We start from the raw sequence: 17,238 nt of genomic DNA, 5'->3' as shown, positions 1-17,238 counted from the left end.
TCGTTCTCCATTGACTGTAACATTATGGCCGGCTTAATTTTTAAAGAAATGTGTGACTGTCAAGGACTTTTTGAGGATGTAACGGTGTCTCAACAATGGCTTGTGGATTATTATGACTCCAAACGGGACCATTTTTTTTATTAACGTACTCATTCAACCCAAAGTGAGCTTCATCGTTGAACAAAATTTTCTTGTGAAAATCGGTTTCGGAGGCTGTCTTGTTTTGGGTTGGATTACGTTGACCGAATATTGGCCACAGGGAGTGAAGCGTAGCCCGAACCAAACCATTAATTTGGTAATAAATTTGCACGATTTGCGAACGTTGTTCTGGAGTAATCTGTTCATTATGAAATGACAAACCAAACTGAGTATAAATCAAGTAACAGTAAAAAGAAAAAGTTCGAGGTCAGTTAAGGGAGTTCACAATTTTTATGGTTTTTAAACTTTCAAAACATGAAAGACGCTCCGAAAAGCATTATTAAAAGTTTACAATGTAAACATAAATATGCGGGTTTTATATGAAATGGCTAAAATAATGCTCAACTGTAAATAAATTTAGCTTGCCATTGCCAGTATCTTATAGGTCAATATTATTCGCATTTGTTTTTGTTTGTGTTTTTAGATACTTTGACTGTGGTTGTTTGAAAATTCTTTAGTCTTAATTGTGTCCAGTTGTATAATGTAACCAACCATTTCAAAAAACTCGAAAACAAATAACGATGTTTTGTTGGAGTTTTTATTTTAGCGATTATTCTTTTGTCGCTCGTTTAAAAGAGACACATTGCTCCACGTTCTCACAGAGTTTTTATTATGTACTTATATGCAAGTTTGTTTCGCGTTATTTGGAATTTTTAAACGATTATTGGCATTCGCGGAGCAAACAAAAATAAACACGAAATGTTAGCAACAACAAGGGCTGATGTGAGCGCTGTGAAATGACGTAGAATTTATCAGTGCAACGAAATTCCCAACTCACACACATGCGCTTACGCACACGTGCAAACCCTTGCAGTTTAAGCGTCGTTGCTGAAATTCCATTTAATTTTCGACAAGCTGCATTCAGTGTCAATTGTTTATAGGTAATACTAGTACGTGCATTGAGTAGCCTAAGCCTCGGTCACTCAAGTATTCACTCGGCACCGCAACGATTTTAAGCGCGTGCGCGGTGAGCGCCGAAATCACAACACTCAAGTGTATTTCCGCATAACGGCTGCTGCGGCGTGCGCTCAAAAGCTAAAAACTCAATAAATTCGCATCGTTTGGGGAACATGAGTGCATGTGTGTGAGTGGTTTCACACATGAGCATCATAGTGCGGTACATTTGTTGTTTACTCACAACAAAACACCCCCAACCAGTCGGTTTTAGGGAATTCGACTTTAGCGCGCTGCGGCGTTAATATTTGAGCTCATTCAGTGAGTACCCTTAACTACTCACTCAATGTCCAAAACAGCGACTCAATCACTCACTCACTCAAACGGTCAGTGTCACCATGTGCCATCGCGCTCCATTTACACGCATTGCCGGCGACTGTTTGCGAACTGGGAAACATATTTTCATTTTACTTCGCTCGAGGCTCATTGGGGCTTTGTTGTGAATTCAGTACAATTTTGCATTTCGCGGCGTCGTGGCACGTTTCCGGTAGTTCAGTGACATTTTCGTGACACCAAACGAATTGGGTGAAGTGGACCTTTGTAAAACTCTCTGAAGCTCTGAAGTACACATACATATACAAACACACAAAACGCCGTTAAGTGAACATATTTTGGCTTGTAACGTGCAAATCGCATCCGGTCCGAGAAGCCAGTTCGCTTTTGGTCATTACATTCGACGTTTTAATTGTGAGAAATTCTTAATAGTCATCAGTGAATTTTCCTCCACTCTTTGCTGTGTTGTGCTTCATCTGGCCTCCCGACCGTCATGTAAATACAAGTCTTTAATGCGACCCCCGCAACACAGGTGTGCATGCGTTTGTTTGTGCTTATGTGAGTAACATCGATTCGCCCGCACTCGTAACTACTTTTCGCTATCAAATTTGTGGTGTAATTAATTTATTTACATTTCCGCTAACTGTCCAACTGTGCCAGTAGCGTACCGACCGGCGCGTGTAAAAGAGGTGGATGTGAAGACCCGGTATAAATATGTATAATACATAATACAAATATATAACAGGTATAACAACACCTACTTAAGTGTCTCTCACATAAAATCTTGATAACAATACTGTTGGCATTCCGGCTGGCGATTATCTGTGCGTGGAAAATAAGTAAAATTTAATGATTGCAACAATTCCATTGTGTAGCTTAAATTGCTCTCCCGCTATAAAGAGGCGTGCGGATATTCCCACATACCAAGTGCAGACGTACCAAAGACTTCAGACAGAGCAGAGCATGATAATGAATTGAGAAAAAAATTTATAATAATTCGCTGCTTCTGCAAATTGTAGTTATTGCGCTATTTGGCGTCGCAGTCATTGTGCGGGGCAGTTGTGAGCAGTTCTGCTGCTTTCGATGAAAATAATTGAATGTAAGTGCTGTTGTTGAAACATTTCACTTTTATAACAAAAAGTTGGTTTAAAAAAATAAAATTACTAATAAAAATTATATATATATATATATTACAATGCCAGTAGCGTCGTAATATTTTCTTTTAGTACCTCAATTTTAGATATCTCTTATTAAAATTTCTTAAGTTAGTGCATTTAAACGAAACCCGTTTTTTATTCGTCAAAACTTGTAGAGTGTCGAGTCGAACAAACAACTGGCATAATTCAAGAGACTGGCATACTCAAATAGCAATAATATAGTTAGCCATAATAGCACTTCAATGTTGCATACACTTACTCTGTTGGTATCAATTTACATCTGTACATTCGCTTTTATAGTCGTATCACAATAGTCATTCCATTCTATCAACTGCAACAAATATTTAAAATATTAGTCTTGTTCGAAACGCAACTCCGAAAAAGCGGTAGATAAACAAGGTAGATAGAGTATGAACAAATGATCAGCGTGACGAGCTGATTCGATTTGGCCATGTCCGTTCGTCTGTATATATGCCAACTAGTCGCTCAGTTTTGGAGATTTAGAGATATCGATCTGAAATTTTGAACATGTCTTTTTCTCTCAAAGAAGCTGCTCATTTATCGCTCAATACAAACTGAACGATCAGAATTAAGTCCTTGTAAAAATCTTGAAAACTTTGTATTTGACTAGAAATTTGGCATACATTATTATCCAAGGTAAGGCTATAATTTCCTAACTTATTGCTTGAATCGGACAACTATACATACACACTGAACGATTAAAATCAAGTTATTGTAAGAAAACCGTTTTTATTAGGCCAGATATATTCACGAGATTTGGCATGGATTATTGTTCAAGACAAGGCTACAATCTTCGAAAAACTATTCAGATCGGAGCACTACAGCATATAGCTGCCATCAAAACTAACATCTAAATAAAAATCTTTATAAACACTTTTGTGCTATAAGAAATGCATTTATGAAAACAGGTTTTAGCCAAATTTGAAATCTATTTAACTTTATGGATAGAATGTAGAAAACTTTGTCTGTATCGTACAATTCGAAAATGTGTTCAATAAAAACTATTTATTTTGCTATTTCTTCATTGAGCTGCTTCTAACTTTCATTTGCACCCTGTTATGTAAATATATATGTGATACCTTTATTTGCACATATTTCCAAAACATATGGCCCATCAAAAAATGTTTACGAAAGGAATAATAAATGCCTCTACCTTTTATTGTTTGCATAGATAATTTTACTCTAATAATAATCCTGTAATAAAATTTATCTGTTGCGAATATGATCTGATAATTCAAATGAATAAAATAGGTATGAGTATATACAATACAATACATACATATGTATGTGTATAAGTTTATGTAGCAGTGAGTTTTATAAAGTAAAAATAAATTACGGAAACTAGACAATTTTAGAACTTTCATTTATTTCTTTACTTTTCAATTATCCGAGCTGAGTGGCTCATAAAAGTCGTTAACTTTCTTTACTCTTTGATAGTACAATCTCTCATATAACGCTATCTCTCAATCTTGCAAATTTTATCATACAAATACCATATATGAGCATACATATGTATATCTATAAGCGATACTTCGAACATAAATCCTAGTTTCATGCAACGCCCAAGTCATTAGAGGAAGCTCAAAAGCAAAAATCTTGGAAAAATAGCTAAGGCATGTTCCTTAACTAATATTCTCCAGTATATTGTTTTCTCTTAGCCTCGTACTCGAACTGTGACTAATCGGTATCCGTACGGTGATATTAAACGATCCATAAAAGAAAAATCGCATCAACACGTCCTACTGGAATAGTCTTGTTTTTGCAAGACTAAGGTGTAAGCAATTTTGAACTCACTTTTTCAACCATGGAGAATTACATCTGCGATCAGCACGAGTACGTATATATTTGGGTATTAGGTCATCATATGTTTGAAAGTAACCCTTGATTGGGAATAAACGGCAGTAACTTAAGATAACCTATGTAAATGTATGACGTCACGATATGTTTATACCACAATATAAGCGAAATTAAGTAATTGTAATTTCTATCATTCGAAATGTAATACAGTATGTCCTTTCATGTGTACATACATACCATATATATGTAGGCATCTGAACTTCAATTTAATCACAAACCAATAATCTAAGTGCATAGTAATGTGCTATTATGACGAAATAAATATTATTGTTGCTTTGTTGTGAGGTGCGATAGTGTCTATTAAAATGGTTGGCATATGTTTCATTGCATCATTGAAAAACATATTAACAAATAACACTAAAGCATTAGTTTGCGTCACATATTTAGAAACAAGCAAGGAAAGGCTAAGCTCGAGCGCAACCCTTAAACTTACGAAGTTGATAAGAATTTAAGAAGCAAATTTTTGTATTTGTTATATTAGTACTGCAGTAAATTGTAGTTACGAATATCACTTATTTTTGGTATCGAATCACATAACTCTAATATAACCATGCTCACTAATTATACCCTGAACAAGGTGTATTAAGTTTACCACCAAGTTTGTAACAACCAAAAGGAAACGTCGGAGACCCTAGGCATGACCGTCTATGTCTTCGAGTGTATATTTTTTGAGATAACGATCTAAAATTTGCACACGTCCTTTTCTCACCAAGAAGAAACCGCCACTATCGTACCACTATAGCATAAAGCTGTCATACAAACTGAACGATCCAAATTAAGTCCTTATATGTATGAGCAATTTTTTTTGTGTGAAGAGTATTTTAGCCTCGGTGTAACCGAAGTTAACGCGTTTTCTTGTTTTTATTGTGATATTTCCCATTCTAACATATACATGTCACAATGTCACTCTTAGGGGCGAAAACTATTATATTGAACATACCATATGTGAACATAACTGAACATAAATCATCCAATTTCGATTTCAAACCAACATACACTTAGGTATACATTTTATCGGAAAGGTGAAATTTTGGCGAAGTGATATAAATCCTGATAAATTCACTATCAGTTAAGTAGGAATGGGAGAAAATTTCAGCTCACAAATGGCGATAAAAGAGAATGCGTAGTGCCATCGTTGAAAGGGAAAGTTTAGGAATACATACATATATGAATTATTTAGTTTTTCTATTTTGTTGAGAGTTTTACTCTTTTCTTATAGCCGACTTTTCGAAAATATTAATATTCATTCCAATTTCTGAAATACACAACTACAAAGTTTCATATTCCGGTAGTATTTTTAAGTATATGAAATAATGGTATACAAATGGATTTTCAAGTATTACTCTGAATTCGTGAAGCCAAACTAAGAATGATATACTACATTTTTATAAAGTTTGATGTGCGGTGGAGAAGTACCTGGCTGCACTTGGTTTCTCCAATTTTCGCCAAATAGCGAAAGAAGAAACAACTGGCGCGCAGTTGTTTACTTGGTTATAACCGCGTAGTCAGTAAAGAAGAAGAAGAATAAAGAAAAAAAATTTTATTATAACAAAGAGGAAATATATTAACCAGAATTTTCAAACCAAATGTATAATATTTAAAACTATATTTGCTCAACACTTTTTCATGCAAATCTTCGTTGAAAACATCTTCAACAACCGAACTTTTGAGAGATTTCATTTAATTGTTAATCGTATCAACAGATAGAGCCAATTATTTGGATTGGTTCATAAATATCAGTCACAAATCAAATTATTATCGGTCTTAAAAATTATATAAAAATATTGTAAACGCATGTATTATATCTCATTACACGAATTTTTATCACAATGTGAACGTTCCAAAGCGTCTATATCACGCTACTGTAAATATTATTGTCATATGCATAAAATAACATATTAAGGAAACCTCAGCTCCGCATACGAGTATACATACTTCCACAATTTACACATGAAAACGCTTGCGAATAAATTTACAAACATAACTCGGGAGCTATCTGTGTGCCTACTAAGCCGTACACCAGCGTGTAAGTACCAACTCAAATCTGTGTTACTAGCAGACTCCACATAGCGCATGCTCCACACAAAAGCGCCATGAAAAGAATTAATAAGATAAAAAACTATATTCAGTATTCCTCAAATGCCACAACTAACGGTTTTTATCAGCGCTTTGCATTCATGCTTGTTACTATGTACAATACTATACAAGTATAGCCATGATATATCCCTTCCGCATTGAGCAAACGAAAACTATTCATCACCGCAGTGATGAAATATTGCTGGATAAATGTACATACATACACACCTACTCGCTTGTATAGTCATTTAAAAAATAGCTTAAAAGGAGTGCTTTGCTTACATGCTTCCCAGCAAGGAAAATTTGTATTACATTATGGCGAGTTTATAGAGTGGAGGCCAATGTTGCCGATAAATTGATTATTGCAATCTGCATCTCTATTTCTTCAGAATAAGCTTCGTCAGGGCGATTTCTTTCTAGCGATCCTTCCTTGGAGGTCTGAGAGCAGGAAAATGTCGCTGAGGGCCATTTTCGCAATTTTTGGCAGCTTTTGCTCTTTTCAATAAAGGTTGTGTTTTTACATAGACATTTCCTTTATCCAGTTCGGTTTTTTTAATTAACCAACACTTTCATCACTCGAAATGCTAATAGATAGAATCAGGCTACAAACATTGACTTAAACAGGTTTGTTTTCTTCGTATTAGTTTATAATAACTTTCCCTACCCGCATTTAGTTTTTGTATTTCGATTATCCAGCTCTTATTATTATGGTTGCATTATGCTTTTAAGGTTGCCAAACGATCAAGAATTTTTGATTCAAATAACAGTCCGTTCGTCTGTCAGTACATACGCGAAGTAGCACCTCCTCAGTTTTTGAGATATTGATCTGAAATTTTCCACATCTCCTTTCCTCCCCTAGTAGCGGCATTTGTTTGAACCGCCGATATCGGACCACTATAGCATATAGCTGCCATACAAACTGAATGATCGGAATCAAGTCCTTATATGGAAAGCTTTTTCATTTGACATGATATCTTCACGAAATTTGGCATGAGATTTTGTCTAAAGAAATAATGCAAGGGCCCATTATTTTCGAGCAGTGTCCATATCTCTCGTTTTCTATAAATTTTTTTTCGAGCTTTAAATTTTTAAAATCAGGAAGAAAATATCATTGAATTGAAAAGGACTGCATTTGTGTAATAAAATGTATCAAGTAATTAGGAATGGCATTCCCTACCGGGCATAGACACAATTAAAATAAATATACTCATATGTACCGTACATATAGTTGTGCACATATTGCGGCTTTTCAACGTGTTGACTGCGTTTTTGAATGACAGTATTTCTTTATGTTTGCCAACACCACAGCGTCAGTACTTTGTTAAAACTCCCGCTGCTAAACAACTCATTTAGTTCTCATCAACACTTCCATCACTCCCTTTCATACTCATAGGTGTACTTCTATGTATGTACTTTGGCCCCGCTTTTACACAGCCAATCACAGAGTCTCGCACAACTGTCTGACAAGCGCTGACACTTGGATGCTCGTGAAAGACAATTTTTGTCTTCGAAATGTCGCACATTTTCAGCTGAACAGCTAAAACTTCATTGTTCTCTTTCCATTCATCGCCCGGCGACTATTCACGTAAGTTGAAGGATATTGCAGAGGCTCTCCAGCAACCGGACACAAAACAGAGGAAAATGTTGCCATTGGCCAATAACACACACAGACAATAACGTAGAGGCACTCATACTTACAGCCACACATAAATTCATATAGATGAGTAGTATGCGTCAAAGTCTTAGAAAGTGTTTGAAAAAATTTATGAAAAACGATCTCGCAAAAGCGTTTACTGCTCTGAATGGAAAAATGACGACACAATTATTATACATATAATATGTACAATACTTGTATACCTCTAGGTATGTACGTATGTATGAGTCTCTTGAGACTACTCGTGGAAAGGAGCTCCTTCCTTGCTTCTCGTAGCGCAAATGCAGATATTGAAAACGTCAGCAGTGTATGTTTGTCTTTTGTTTTGCAGGTAATTAAAATTTAAGGCGATTAATTTGTGATGCGCTGCTCCACTATCCCACTTCCTCTTTTACACTCTCCGCAACGACGCGAAAGCAATATACATAAAAGCGCGCTGTAAGTGAATTTAGTCCAACTTAACTCTGTTGCTCGAAATCTTTCAAAATAACTGTTTCACAAAAGAAAGAAAAAAGAATATATTGAGCAGTATGACAAAAATTTTCCGACTTGGAAGTTGACAAACACTCTAGGTATTTGTTTAGCTCGTCGAAGGAGCGGCAGCCGTGAATGACTAGGCTAGCGTAGGGAGTTTAACTTAAAATATAAAGAATGCATTGCATTAGAGTTCTTAGTATTAGTGCTGAAAGCTCGTTAGTTCGCAGCGCAGTGATGCATTGCTCCTGAAAACTATGACTATTGCTACATTGTCGAATTCGCTTTCTACACTTTTGATTCATTCTTACCTAGCAATTATTCGATTCGCTTTGATTTAATTCAATTATTAAGGCAATTTTTTATGTAAAAGCTCACGGAAGCTTAAAAGCTTCGTTAATTGTTAACTTTATAAAGTAGAGCATAAATGTATGGTCGTATAAATATAAAGGCTGTATTGTGCTGTAAAAAATGAAAAAATATGTTAAAAACAATGTATCAAAAATTATCATTTGGAAAGTCTATTTCAATCAATAATTTCAAAAAAATATATTTTTAGCTGAGAATCTAACCTAGAAATTTTGGATGCCTGAAGACTAGCTTGCAGTGTTATCTGTTAATTTTACTTTAACCCTCGTCCAATACGGTTACTGCGCTTTCTATCGAAATGTCAAGTCTTTCGAGCTATTCGCGACATAATCTATTGTTAGAGCGCATCGGAACAAGTACAAGGTGTATACTAAAAATAGCCATCATTCAACAAGCAGCATTATCTATTAAAAATTTGCTGCTTTAAATATTTTATGTCTAGAAATACTAATACATTAATCCTAGAAAAAGTTAGGTTTATACGTGGTTTACACGATTTAAAAATGGTCGTGAGAATTTAAATGACGACCAAAAGCTAGATCGTTTATAAAAAAATTAATTTTTTTTTTAAGTAAGACTTAGATATTATATTTGAAGTGTCCGACAAATATTGTACTTTTCATGTTATTCGATAATTAGCAAAGGGTTCTCGGGCGCCTTGAACGTTCGTGTAAAACTTCAAATGCGTTTTTCTCAAAACTATGTTTTTTGAACTGGTGACCACTGTAGCTTGAAACTGCATGGTAGACTTCAACGACATTTTTACAGATTTTTTTTGGCATATGAAATTAACATTTTGATGATCGAAGGTTTTTTTTTTAATTTCGAGTTTTTAGAAATAAATAACTCTTGGTTTTTTCCCGAAAATATGGAAAAACAGCTTCGATCAGACACTAAATTATCTATTAATCAAACAAATTTTTTTTTCCGATTAATTTTAGACAAATTTCCAAGGATTAGTGATGCTCGCCGCAATGCGCTTCAGTTGAAACTATATAAAAAAAAAACTAACTTACTTTCAAAATTATTTTTATTCTATATCCAAAAAACTCAGTGATTTTTAGGACATAGGTTTTATGGCTAAAGTTATGATAAAGTTTGTCAAAAACAGCATGAAAATTCAGTTTCAATTAAAAATAAAATTCAGATTTTAAACTGTTAACAGAAAACCGAAAATATTTATTAATTTTAAAAAATACATACTGATTTAAACACAATGCAAAGTCAGGGTTTCGAGTTTTTTAATTAAAAAATTTGGGACTAAAAATTAAATTTCTGAATCTTCTAGTAAAATATAATAACATCGCCTATTCTAATATTCAGCAAAGCAGCGTGATAATTTTTACAAATTAATGATATTTTTTTTTAACTTCAGCCCCAATTATTCTGTCATTTCCATCACTTCCATGAGCATTTTAATTTGTTGAAATACAGTTATCTGAAGACCACAAACAGACCTGCAAAGAACGAATGCACATATGTATATATGTATAGGTACTTAGACAAGTGATGACAAAGGGGCACAGAGGTAGAAGCGGCAGCTGCAATACAAAAAATTAATTTTTTGGCATGTCATGGAAATTGGTTAGTTGTCTGGTAGCTCGCCTACCCATAGAATAATAAACATGGAAGGAACATGCATATACTCAGCAGCACTCAGATATGCTCGTGTATGTCACAGACTGTATAAAAACCAAAACAAATACAAAAACATAAAAAATAATTGCTGTAAAACATCAAATACGAAAAGGCGACCACAAATTTGCGCCCATTTCCCTTGATCATCGTGGTTTAGTTGTTAGTTCGCTTTGTTCTTTTTGCATTTGTTGTTATATATGTAGTACCAGCAGCATGACCACACCAACAGCAACAACAACTTCATGGCGTCAGCATGAGACCAGCGACGAGTCTACAAACGGACTGCCCATTTGCATGAATTTGGAAAACTATGAATTTATGCAAGGCTGAGAATATTTCGTAAATGTTTGCTTTAAAGTTTCATTAATTGTTTTGCCATTATTTTCATATACATTTGTATGTATAAATTATTATTATTATAGTACTATTGTACATGGCTTTGCACTACTAAAATGTTACTCATACGCAGGGTAGTTCCCATTGAAAACTGAAAAATTATAAAAGTTGTGATTGAAAATTGCAAAAGTGTAGTTGGATGCTACAAAAATATTATGGTCATGAGCGATAAAATATCATGTATAAACACATTTTAATTATTTTATTTATCGTCATACTCTTTATATGTAATGTAAAATTCATAACAAAAAACCAAGAAAAATCAATAACTTCGGCTGCAACGAAGCTACACTTCACTCTGTAATCTCGCTTAAATGGGAGCTATGTGCTATAGGGGTCTGATATCGGCATTTCATACAAAGGAGGAGCTTCTTGGTGAGAAAAGGATGTTTGCAAAATTTAAGATAGATATCGCAAAAACTGACGGATTAGTTGGCATATATACAGACAGATGGACGTGGCTAAATCGACTCAGCTCGTCAAGCTGATCATTCATATATGTACGTATGTATGTATATACGTTTCTTTCAGGGCTTACAAACTTAATATACCCTATTGAGGGTTATATATGAAAATATACATGTAAGCTTGTGAATTTCTTAGCAGAAGCTCGAACAATTTTCCAAGTCTCTAAAGCTTTCATTACATTTTCACATCCCATTAAAGTGCCAAAGAAGAATGAAAATTGGGTCAATAACAAAGCAATAAAGTGTTAGTACAGCTCACGAAGATAAGGCATTGACGTGTTTGCCAGCGTTTGATGAGTTCATTTTGCATTATTTTTCGCGCTTAACGGCACATTCGCTAGCCGAGTTGTTGCCGCTGGAAATGCAGAGTGAAAATTAAACGTACACACAACTTGGTGTTTTATGGCAATAGCATGACACTCGAGAAACATTTAATTTGACAATTTACAAAATATCAAATTCGCTTTTTTTATTCACTTCGCACTTCATTCACTATTCACTATTATTTTTGTTTGTATTATCGCGAAATTAACGTCATTCAAATGGCATAATCAATTTTAATTCATTTATTGTGTGATTTTCGCTTTGTGCTCATGCAAATTATTCAATAAAACGCTCGCTCTCCCGTTCTAGTGCGCTTCACGCTAGGCAAATTGCAAATTAATGCTCTTTCTTGTTGTGTTTACCGTTGTTGTGGTGTAATTTTTGTGAGTCGGCTGAACTGAGTTGATTGTGATTGCCTGCCTTCTAGGCTGTCTGCGTTGATAAAGTCAATAAGCCACAGATTTGTGGTGTTTGCGGTCAATTTAAGCACTGCACTCTCTTGACTATACACACATATGTAATCACACATTTGTATATTGAAAGCCGTAGCTGTGCAGTTCGTCGTACTTTATTCAACCAACTGGAAATTAATTTATTTAAAGTCTCAATATTAAATTAAAATAGAAAAAAAAACATTAACTTCGGTTGCACCCACGCTATAATATCGTTCACAGCTCAATTTTTTTTTTGCATAAAAGGGTATAAAACATCTTTTACTTGATTTGGTTCGGTCAGTTTATATGGCAGCTATGTGTTATAGTAGTTCAGTCTGAAAAATATGTTCGGAGATTATAGCAATGTCTTATATAATAATCTGCGCCAAATTTTGTAAAGATACCTTGTCAAATAAATGATTCCACATAAGGACATGATTTCAATTGTTCAGATTGTATGGCAGCTATATGTTACAATGCTCGGATATCAGCGGTTCCAACAAACGAGCAGCTTTTTGAAAAGAAAAAGACGTGTGCAAAATTCAAAAAATATGGAACAAATTCTGGTATATACAGGCGGACATGGCTAAATCGAGTCAACACGTCATGCTCATCATTTATATCTATATTTTTATAGGGTCTTCGGCGTTTAATTCTGGGTGTTACAAACTTCGTGGCAAATTTAATATACCCTATTTAGGGTATAAAAATTGTTCATTTTGAAGTATAAAGAGACTCAAAAAGATTTTTGGGCTGTTGTTGTTATCTTTGTATTAATTTATTAATTTGTTCGAAGATTTAACCCTGAAATTAATTCAGGATGTATTTTTATTTTACAGTTCCACAGTACTCGGTACCAAATGTCATTCATTTTATTGTGGGTTATTCGGTATTTTCGCGAACTTCTCATCAGAATTGAATACTTACTTTCGATATGCTTGTGACTGATATTGGTCTGCCTGTGTTCATCGCTCCGTCAATATAAAGTTTTTTTGGGTGCTTTCTTGAGGTCGTAGGATAGGCGCTTGAATCTACAAGTTATGTACCTTTAAGGCCAAATGATTAAATTACCATTTGGTATTCATTCTCTGTGAGTATATGTACTTGGTAATTTTTTCGGTATTTTTATTACTCAGGCACACACCTTAGGTTTTAAAGCTGTGTGATATATAAAGGAATACTTTATTGACTTTCTAGAGCATTTCTAATTATTTGTTTTACTTTCTGGAGTCTCACTACTTGATAGCTAGGAACTTTCTTGCTCACTTGTTTGACAATACATCGTCACCATCAAGATGTACATATGTTGTATTAATCCTGTCATAAAAACGATGAGAATCTATGCTATTAGAAAGAAGATAAAATCACCACAAAAAGTTATAAAAACTATTCAGTTCGCTCGTCTGCAAAGACGTTGTTTTTCAGCTGATATTTTCGAGGTCCGCTGCCGTTAGTTCTTATCACTTCAATGCATAAGGTGAATTTGAAAAACATCAAAAACTTTATCAGCATATTTGTTTTTGTATGCGGTAGAGAGTTAATGTAATTGGCTAAATTTGTTCTTTTTTAACAAATATTTTATTAATTGAAATCATTCTAATATTTTTTTAGAAATTTTTGTAAGCACTCAGAATATTATGGTAAAAGAAAACCTCGTTTGTAACATTCGAATTCGTCCGAGCACGATGCTGTAGATCAATGCTTTTTATGAAGTGCTGCCGATTCGCTTAGCGAGAACCCAAATCTCTGTCTATAATGTCCTACGATTTGTAATATACCGTTTCGCCCGCACATAGTGCTTCCTCACTAGTTACTCTTGTTTTTTACCAACAGCCTACATCTCAATGAACTGCATTATTGCTTAATATTTATAAATTTCGTTAAGCGTGCGTACAAATACATAAGTACATTCTCACTTGTAATTTTCGTAATCATTAACAAAGTGCTAAAATTTTATACAATAAATAACTGTTTTTTTATAAGAAAATTAATTACGATAAATCTACAATATAGGCTTTATTGCGAACAATTGCAATTGAACATTGCCGTAAATTAATGTAATATTTTCTTGGAAATTATATGAAATATAAAATATAAATTATGTTCAAACTGCAGCGGACTAGAACTTCAAATTTTAAAAAAGACGCCAATCGCTTGGTTGGTAATGGCAAAATATGATGTTACAATAATTGTATTAAGTAGATTTACTTGAAAATTCAAATGAAGGAAATAGGAAGTTGTTCAACTGCTTGCCTTTCGTTTTATTACACACATTTTAATATTCCTTACCCATGTTAGGTTAGGTTAGGTAAATAGGCTGATTTTTCCAAAGGCCACCTATAATCCCACTTGGACAGCTAGATACGTCTGTCCGCTATGATGCACAGAACTCCTAGATATAGATCAAAATGACTTCTTTGATTAGTGTTGAGCAGCTCTGCTATCAGAGTGGATACATACCTAAAAGAAGTCGCTCTTCAGAGAAGTACATCAGCTGCTACCTTGATGGTTGCCACTTCTGCTTACTGGAAACTCCAGTGGTCTGGCAGTCTGAAACAAGTGTGGATTTAGAGCTCTCGATAGTAGGCTCCTCTTCCAAGCTGTCCTTGAGTTTCGAAACATTTTTGAATATAACTTAAACTTAGTGTAGAAATGTATTATACAACTGAATTGCTGAATTTTCAATGTAAAGAGCCAGAGTCTACTTATAAAACACTGTTGAAGTTTGTAGCAAAAATAATTTAGGATATCCAAAATAAATCACAATTACATTTTTGAATGAGCAAGGACGATGAAAATCAAACTCACTTTTAATTCTGCAGCACTTCTTCCAGCCCAAATATGCACTCTTTAATCAAAAGTCCATTCGAAGTAACCAACAGGGAGACAATTAAATAAATTCCCCAAGTATCAAACTTCGCTTACTTAATAGTTGGACTTAATTGCGTTGTTTCAACCTTAGCATAAGTCATATAAATTTTGATGTAGGATGTATCGCATATATCATCATCATCCCACATGCACACAATATACTTAATTCACATTCATTGTATTGTCTTTTTTCGTAAGTTTTGAGGAAATTGTATAGTTTTTGTATTTTGGATAAATATGGTACCAGCTGTACTTTTGCTGCTCAAAGAACCCTCAAGATTTAAAGTTACAACGACTTATATATGAGTATACTACCATATAGTTTCGGACTAAAAATACACTTAAGCACATACAGGGTGCATCTTTAATTTTGTCGGTATGTTAATAATGAAAAATATTTGAGATATACTATATATATTCATGGTGCGCAGCGTCGTTTTAACCAGCAGCAGAAAGAAATTTGCGCTTTTTATATCACGAGGTTTGTAAGATCAAAAAGGAAACGTCGAATAAAGTATATATTTGTATATGTAAATGATCAGCGTGTTGAGCTGGCTAGTCAGTTTTTGAGGTATCGATCTAAGATTTTGCACACGTTCTTTTCTCACCAAGAAGCTCCTCCTTTGTCCATATAGTTGTCATAAAAACTGGCGGATTAAAATCATGTGGAATATTTTTTATACGTGAAGGGTATTTTCTTGTTGTTGATTAATGTCACTAGACAGTGTGAAAAGGCTTCGAAAATATTTTCTTCCTATTTTAAGGACAATTCAATCGCTGAGTCAAACTCTAAGTTACTCCTTGCTTTCATAACGAAATGGTTCACCCTGTACACATGTACATATGTATGTAAGTGTTTCGGTTCACCTGTATCTCCGCTACTTCGCCGAGTTTTGCGACTTCCTTACAGCAATTTGTTCGTCTATATTACGTTACTTGTACGAATAAAAATTTATTTTGTATCAGTACAATTTTTGTTTAAAAGAAAGAATTTCATCTAGAAATATTTCGAGGTTTCGTTCCCCGGTGTTTGTGTCTATTTTTACAAAGTTGAGGTAAATTGAATATACTGAATAATTTAACAAAATAGAAGTTCGAACTTGTTTACGTGCAATAAAAGAGTTTTAGTTTTTGTTTTTTAAGTTGAAAACATATTTCTTGCGAAAAAAATTAGTTTGCAGTACGTCATATTATAACTGACGCAGCTTTGCTGTGAAAACTGGTCATACTAAGAAAGGATGGATTAATAATGAAGAGGTTTTCAAGCTACAGTGAACATCAATTTAAAAATGTAGATTATCGAAGAATATTTCTAAGATATTTTACTTTAATAAAATGCAAAAAGAATTAAGATTTTGAAAATTCAGACTACCCACCCCTATTCGCTTAAATCTCTAAGTGAGCACACTTGACGAAAACAACTCTGTGTACGTCGCAAATTTGAAAAGTCTCCTCAATTTTTAAACGCAATTCGTGAAATTGCCGCTTACACCCTGCGGAAAGTGTAACCGACTGCTAAATGCTAGACATAATCACAAGAGAATTTCGAGTCCCTTTTGACAGAGCCATTTAAATTTATATACTCGTCATCAGAAAAAAACGTTAATTTTAGTTGCCCTGAGTGTACACAATCACACTTTATAATCCATCAATACAATAACTTGATTTGATCGTTCTGTTTGTATGACAACTATTGATATATGGTACGCTAAATTGATCCGATATCGGCGATTCAGACAAATAAGCAGCTTCTGAGAAGAAAAGGACGTGTACAAAATTTCAGATCGATACCTCAACAACTGTGGGACTGGTTCGCGTATATACAGACGGACGGAGGAATAGATAGACGGACATTTCTAAATTGACTCAGCTCGTCATGCTGATCATTTATATAGACAATAGGGTCTCCGACGTTTCTTGCTGGGTATTAAAAACTTCATGACAAACATAATATACCCAGTTCAAGGTGTAAATATTTGAGAGTTTACATTTAAGTCAGCACCCATAGTTGTAAACATCTTAATATTTTGTTGTTGCATCAAATTATATTAGCATTTCTGATTCACTTGATTTAG

General features: G+C 34.3%; 1 protein-coding gene across 1 annotated transcript in view; it reads left to right on the top strand.

Moving 5' to 3' along the window:
* Positions 1 to 1,589: 1,589 nt before the first annotated feature.
* Positions 1,590 to 17,238, top strand: part of LOC106621726 (MAP/microtubule affinity-regulating kinase 4) — a 60,709-nt gene continuing 45,060 nt past the window's right edge. The window contains exon 1 of the mRNA XM_036373727.2: positions 1,590 to 2,524. The gene's annotated coding sequence lies outside the window, so the exon portion shown is untranslated. The remainder of the gene's footprint in view (positions 2,525 to 17,238) is intronic.

The sequence above is a fragment of the Bactrocera oleae genome, chromosome 3, assembly GCF_042242935.1.
Source record: "Bactrocera oleae isolate idBacOlea1 chromosome 3, idBacOlea1, whole genome shotgun sequence".
Lineage (NCBI taxonomy): Eukaryota > Metazoa > Arthropoda > Insecta > Diptera > Tephritidae > Bactrocera > Bactrocera oleae.
Note: the sequence above shows the minus strand (reverse complement) of the source record. Positions and strands in the feature narration are given on the sequence as shown.